Below are 6,927 nucleotides of genomic sequence, written 5' to 3'. Positions count from 1 at the left end.
TACTTTTATAATATTCAGATTCCTAATAATTGAGTAAACTATTAATTGCTTGCTTCAGCATAATTTGAAGATTATATCAGCTCTGGCTGTCTGGCTATGTTTAATACCAGCACAGTATGCCATTTTGAATTAGGGACTTATGGTATAGAAATATTGTGATTTCAGTAAAGGACAGGCCATGTGGATCACTTTTTCTGAGCCATTTTGCTCGATTATTATTGCCCAGAAGAAGCAGCACTAACTGTGGGTGGCTAATGGTTAAACCACTCAACCAGCCCGTCGCTCTGGCGGTGCAGAGGGATGATGCCTTTGGTGAAGAGCTGGCTTTCAAAGTTCCTCCCCTGGTCAGTGTGCAGCTCTTGAGACACCCTGAACCGGGAGAACATGCCAGCCACCTGACACTCCACCGTCACTGACACTTTGTGGGAGAGACCCACGTATGCCTCTGGCCACTTTGTAAAAGTAGTCCTTAGCCACTAGCACATAGCATTTCCCTCTGTTGGTGTCTGGTAATGGCCTCAGGATGCTCATCGCCACCTTCTCCATTGGAAGAAGCGGTACCCTTACCGTGTCCCCTGGCCCCTTCTTCACTGTGCAGGCATCACAGTGGCAGCAGTACCTTTACACATCCCTCCTGCACTGGCCCCAGTAGGACTGCTGGCAGAGCCTGTGCAGGGTGTTATTTACCCCAAAGTGGCCAAACCCAGGTGACACACTGCAGCAACTCTGGCCTGGAATCACTGCGATGCCACTAGCTGCAGCCAGTCAGTGTTCATTTTGGGGGCCTGCACTTTCTGTACAGCAAGCCCTGGTGCAACATCAGGCAGTTCCACTGGCTCACCAATGCCTTCACTCCTGTAGACAAAACACAGAGAGAATACAACAGGCTATAAATAGCCTAAAGATGGTGCTCATTCACGGGTGAGTTCATGTTCGGGGGTAGGCTCTGGCTCATCTCTGGTGGGCTCAGTCTCGGGTTTGAGGGCACTCTCATGCTTGGGGGCACTCTTGAGCTTAGGGGCGGCCTCCTGCTCTCTGTTCAAGTCCTCCCTTCGCTCAGCCCAATCGCAGTTACTGGCATGAGGCGGCGCAACAGGACAGTCAGCATTTCTGTGTGTCTTGCCCAGGCTGTGCTCAAGGGTAAAATGGTAGTTTTGTAATAATTCAATCCAGCAAGGTATCTGCCCCTTTCGGCTCTTTGAACTTCAACAACCACTTGAGCGCAGCTTAGTCCATGCAGGCAACAAGCCTATGGCCCTGATAGGCTTTGAAATGCTGCACTGATGCTACTACTGCCAACAGCTCCCGTCTGGTGACACAATGATCTTCTTTCCTGAGCACACGACTGAAGTACACCACTACTTTTCTCCCTGTTCTCTGTAAGCTGCAATAGCACCCCCAAATTCCCACCACATTTTTAGCATCAATGTCCAACATGAATGTTTTGTCAGGGTCCACCATAGCTAGGATTGGGTCAGTAACCGGGGGTAGGCGGCTAAAGGCCTGGCGGCAGGCTGGAGACCACTGCTGTGTCGTCAATACAGGGAAGTTGGTAGGAGTCTTTTTTAGTTACCGCATTTAGCCACCTGCAGTCTACACAGAACCAGAGAGAGCCATCTTTTTTTTCTTACCAGCACTGCCAGAGAGGTCCACGGACTTTTCGGAGGGGTGAATGATTCTGGCTCCGCCCATTTATATCATTCCTCCACTTCCGCACTCTGTGCCAGTGGAAGGCGTCACGGTTGCTGACAGATAGGCGGGACTGAACCTATGTCAATGTCGTGTCTAGTGACATTAGTACATGTATACTCACGGTCTTCATCCACAGATAGTGGAATTGAGATAGGAGAGTGCACAACTGGCTGCCCTCCCTCAGACTAACCTTTACACTACTGCACTGAAACAGTTCCTCTAACGCTGCCACAAGGTAGTTGAGCTGCCTGTTCTGCACACTGTGCCACCGCCGATGGCAGAAAAAGATTGGGCCAGAGGCCGGCCATTGGGGAGGGTGAACTACTTAGCTATATTAATGATCACCCCGGTACTGGCCAGGTCATTGAAACCTAAGATACACCAGTCAGTAATTTCAGGTAGAAAGAGCTCTCAGTAGCATTCAGTGGCCATGCATGTTCACTGTGTGACCAGTTACTGCTTGTAACTTAATGTCCCTAGCTACTCATGATGTGCAAACGGTCTCGGCTGAATTAAACTAATAGGAGAACCTGTGTCAATTAGCGGTTGGTGTGCCAGCTAGCGAGTTACTGGTGTGCCAGCGAGCTCACAAGACACATAAATGCCATTCTCGTTGCAGCCTAAGTGACCCATCCTTTTCTTCTTTTCTGCCCACAGACTGACGACTTCCTGTCTGCGCCAGTCTGCCACAATTTCCTGACTGCTGCTGCCCTTTGTCATCATCCCGCAGCCTCCAGTTAAACACTCTCATCTGATGGCCTTTCTTGCCACTCTGTCAACACCGGAAGTCATGTCATCACCACCTGAACCAGATCTGATGTCATTTTCTGCCCACTCCCTTCTTCAGAGCCGACTGTCTCGCGAGCCATCAGAAGAGTGCTGTCACTGTGTTGGTCATGCAGGATTGTCTCTAAGTCCTCAGTCTGTGTCAGTGCCACATGCAGGTTTCCTGGCTGGGCCATGTAGACATGCGGCCTCAGCTGAGTCAGCTGTAGCCCCCTCAGGAACGTGTCATGGGCCAGGCTGTCTCTAGTTCAGCCACTGAGCTGTGGAAAGGCTTGCTGGGCTGACTGCTGCCTGTCTGCAGTGTACAGGCCCAGTTTATCTCTGGGTCACCTCTCTGTTGAGTGCAGCTGTTCCTTGAGAGCAGTGATTGGCGTTGCCTCCTTGAACTGTCTAGCCCAGGGGTGGCTTGCAGTATTTAATGTGAGAACAAAAACCAGCAGACCCTGCGGCTCCCCAGGACCAGGGTTGGCCATCCCTGGTCTAGCCAGTGCCAAACTGGGGCTCTTGAAGAATGGGGCCTCATCATCGCTGATATCCACGAGTGCCTGCAGTGCCTCGCCTTCCAGGGATCCTGGCAAGTTAATGCCTCTTTCCAGCACCATCTAGCCCACCAGGTCTGCGATGAAGATAAACAGTGCTAGGTAAGCTTGCCAGCTTCCTTTTCCATCATACCTCTGCTAAAGCAGTGCATGTCCCCATGTAGCTGAGGCTACCGGAGGGTTCTCCATGCTAGCCTCCTAACTGCTAATAGCTAGGCCTGCAGTTGTAGAGAATTAATCTGGTGAGCGGCGGAGGATTCCCCCTGCCAATAGCTTGTAGGCTGGAGGCTCCCCTGGCACTCCCGGAACAAGCAATCAAACCCCTTGCCTGCAGTTCACTATAGGGCTTGTTTGGCTAAATGGAGGATTCCCACAATCCCCAGCAGGCAGACTGCAGGCTCCATTAGCACCATGTGAGGTAGTGAGCCCGTTATCTCCAATGGGGGGTTAGCTGCAGCCTGCAGAAGTGGAACTTTTTGCTCATGGAATCTGCCTGGGATCACCCTTCTGCAAACCCATCATTTCCACCCCACCGCTAGCCCTTTTTCGCCGTGGGGCAGCTATTTGTGCTGCCATCTTCTTCCGCTCACTCATCCCCTCTGGCCTCTCGCAAAGGTGCAAAAGTACCTCTTCAATTTGAAGACCCACTTCTGACACCATTGTAGCCATTTCTGCTTTCTTCTGAAGGATAGGCCAGGCAGATCACTTTTCTGAGTCACTGTGCCCGTTTATTAAATCCCAAAAGAAATGCTGCTTCAACACAAGCACAGGAAAGTTGCGAGCGCTGACTACTGTACATGCTCTTTTTCTTCCCTACATGTGGCCCTTATGCAAATCACACAGCAAACTCAAACTAACTATTCTTCAGCCCAATCGTAGGATAACTGTTCATAAACAAGAAAGTGTTACACGTACAGTATGCATCAACTATACACAAGATATGGTGGTTAGCTAGTTAGCCTGCCACTAGTTAGCCTACAATGTGCCGTAATGATGATATGCTGTTAACATACTGCCTTCATCTGATGAGGTTCTATTGATCAGGTAAACTGATAAAGGCTGATAAAGGTAATCACACTTGCACACATGCATGCATTCTCTCTATCACACACTTACACTCACATACCTACAAGTATGTACTCTCAGACACACACGTGCACGCACTCACTACATATATACATACACAAATACAGCCACAAAATTTGCATGCATCGATAGATATACAGTATACACACAGCATTCAGACACAGATACGCAAGCATACGCACTCACACAAACACAGCATTCAGCACTGTGCAGGCCACTGTGTCTCCTGTAAACAGGATTATCCTTTGGTCTCCTGAAAGCAGTTTGAAGTTTCTCTCCTGAAGGTGCAGGAGATGAATGGCTGATCTAATGGGGCCTGGCAGAAACGCTAAAGCCAGAAGAACATTCGGAAAGGACAAAGGGAACTGTGCGGTAGAGGTGGAATGGGGTGTGGGGGGTGGGGTGGGGTAGGGTGGGGTGGAGGTGTTGCTGGAACTGTTTCTGCCAAGTCAGAGAGGAGAGTGCAGTGGCTGACATCAGCTGTGAAGGAGGATTCTTTTGGACAATTAAATGCAGTTCAGCCCAACAGCTAGCATGGGTAATCACTGGCTGTAATGGACTGTCTACAGCAAATTATAATGACTCCTGTGTAATTACCCCGCAGCAGGTAGGGAGACTCTGACACTTTACGCTTCAGGTAAAACTCTGATTCTTATTCTGGGAATTAAATAATAAAAATAACATTTTTATCTGTGTGCCTGTATGATAACCAAGAACTGCACAAAGCAAATTTAACAGACCTGCGACACCCAGTTGTTTTTACGGATGACGGCACGGTGATGATGGTAAAAGTGTTTTGTGGTTCATTTTAATTAGGTTCCCTCTTTTCAGTAAACTATGCCTTGCTTCTTTCTTAAAGTGTTCCAATGCCTTTTATAACCAATACAGCCTATACAAGTATGAAGCTTGGATAACTGTTTGTAAGTACAATCATCACCTCCTTCAGAAATAGCCTTTGGGTCACAGTTAATGCACAAAGAAACATTTAAAAAAGCAGGAATTTAATCCTAACCTCACAATAATTTTCAGATTCTAAAGCTCCCCTATTGACTGTAATGTTGGGTAGCATATTTGGTCTTTGTAATAATTACACAGTTATGCACCATTTTACTGAACTGTCTTACTGTAAATTCTTTGAAACAATATTCCCATGTGAGGACAGCAAAGTAACCTAGATGTTTATTTGAAACATTAATTGTGAGCAATGACTGTGTACCTATTCCATTGCTGTGCTTGGATAAAAGTGTAGCCCTTAATTACAGGATAAATGAAATTTGCTGTTGCTGCTTACAAACACAAGAAAAATGCTTTTTCATTGGCCGGGAATAACTGACTACAAAAAGCAAAGAGGTTCAACACTGCCCCCAAAAGGTTCAAAACCAAAGTACATACAGTACGGTTTTGGAGAAAGATGAACAATTATACCTTTTTGGAAAATGTAGGATTTTTTTCTCGTACTAAGGATAAATGATATGAGTACATACACATATTTTTGAAAGTAGCCTTTCTTATCTTGTCTAAAATTTTGTTGTCACGTACTTGACCTGAATTGCTTCTGTAAAATGTCCAACTATAGATTAATATATCAAATGTGGCAACTAAACTGGCAACTAAAGAAATATAAATATTTTTTTACTGAGAATAAAACAGATAAGTAGAACTAGCACTGCTATTCAATAGTTAGAGAAGGTATCTTTCTAAGTACTGATCTTACAAGTGGACTGTTTGTTCTTCACCGAAATCGGTGCTTGGCACAAAATCTGCTGATGTAGTGAGCTAATGTCCCATGACTGTAATGTGAAAGAAAAAAGAAGAGCACTATATCACAACCAAAAGATAAAAGATGACATGTAGGAACACGGGTCATGATGCATTATCATTATGCCTGGTCATTGGCAGTTGGACCATGGAGTGAGAGCTCTGCCTGACCTTACTTGAGCTCCCTGGATCAGTGGTCTGAGGATGACCTGCCGACCTCTCCTGGTTGTCTTTAGAAATGGACATGTTGTGGATCATCCAGCCAGACATTTCCTCTCTGTATGCTGGGTCCACCAGTTATAAGGCCCCCACTTTGAACTACCTGCATGCAGAGAGTTAAGGAGAACCATTCAGCATTTCTTCCTTTGAAACCCAATGTAACAGCCCAATGCCACATAGTGTAGAGGCTACCGCAGATGCAGGCACTGTTCAATGGGTTGGTGACTGGCACCGGGGCACCAGCAGAGATGGCAGCTGCTTGCTGTTTATTCACACAACCCATGTGAAAGGGATCAATTTGTTGAAATATCATTATGGGCATTTGCCGAAATAATCACAGTTGCTTAGCTACCATGAAAAGGCTTTTCCTTTGAGAACCCTCTTGTGCAGTTAGTCTGCCGTTAGGTGCCAGGATGTGGACCGAGCCTGACAGGACTCTGAAAGGCATGAAAACAATTCATCTGCTTTTTATTATGTAATAAACGATATCGGCTTTACCGTGTGTTCCGGGGAGAGCGTGCAGGGACCACGTAGGCCATTTGTTCTGAAAAGGGGTGCCCCCTTCTCGCCGTCCCGGGGCTGTACTGCAGAGCGGCTCGGGTATCGCTGAGTCCTGTGAGCACAAGAGGCCATCCAGACAATGGCTGGCCGGCAGCAGGGGCAGGGGCTTTGTTTTTTTCATTAAAGGAAAGAGATCTGGGAAGGCCCAAAGGGGCAAGATATCCTGGATGACAGTGATTGTGTGTATGGGAGAGAGATAAAGTGACACAATCAGTGTTATTGTTTTTGGCTGGACAATAAAGTCATTTCAAACCTTTTTTTGGGGGGGCGGGGGGGGGGGTGTGGG

General features: G+C 47.1%; 1 long non-coding RNA gene across 1 annotated transcript; it reads right to left on the bottom strand.

Moving 5' to 3' along the window:
• Positions 1 to 708: 708 nt before the first annotated feature.
• On the bottom strand, positions 709 to 6,713 carry LOC118226586. Its single transcript, XR_004765059.1, has 3 exons — positions 6,579 to 6,713; positions 6,033 to 6,183; positions 709 to 855 (listed from the first exon to the last, which is right to left on the bottom strand). It is a non-coding gene; the product is annotated as an uncharacterized LOC118226586 (long non-coding RNA).
• Positions 6,714 to 6,927: the final 214 nt, after the last annotated feature.

This window comes from Anguilla anguilla, chromosome 4 (genome assembly GCF_013347855.1).
Source record: "Anguilla anguilla isolate fAngAng1 chromosome 4, fAngAng1.pri, whole genome shotgun sequence".
NCBI classification, from domain to species: Eukaryota; Metazoa; Chordata; class Actinopteri; order Anguilliformes; family Anguillidae; genus Anguilla; species Anguilla anguilla.
The sequence above is the reverse complement of the archived record's forward strand: the minus strand, read 5'-3'. Positions and strand labels throughout refer to the sequence as shown.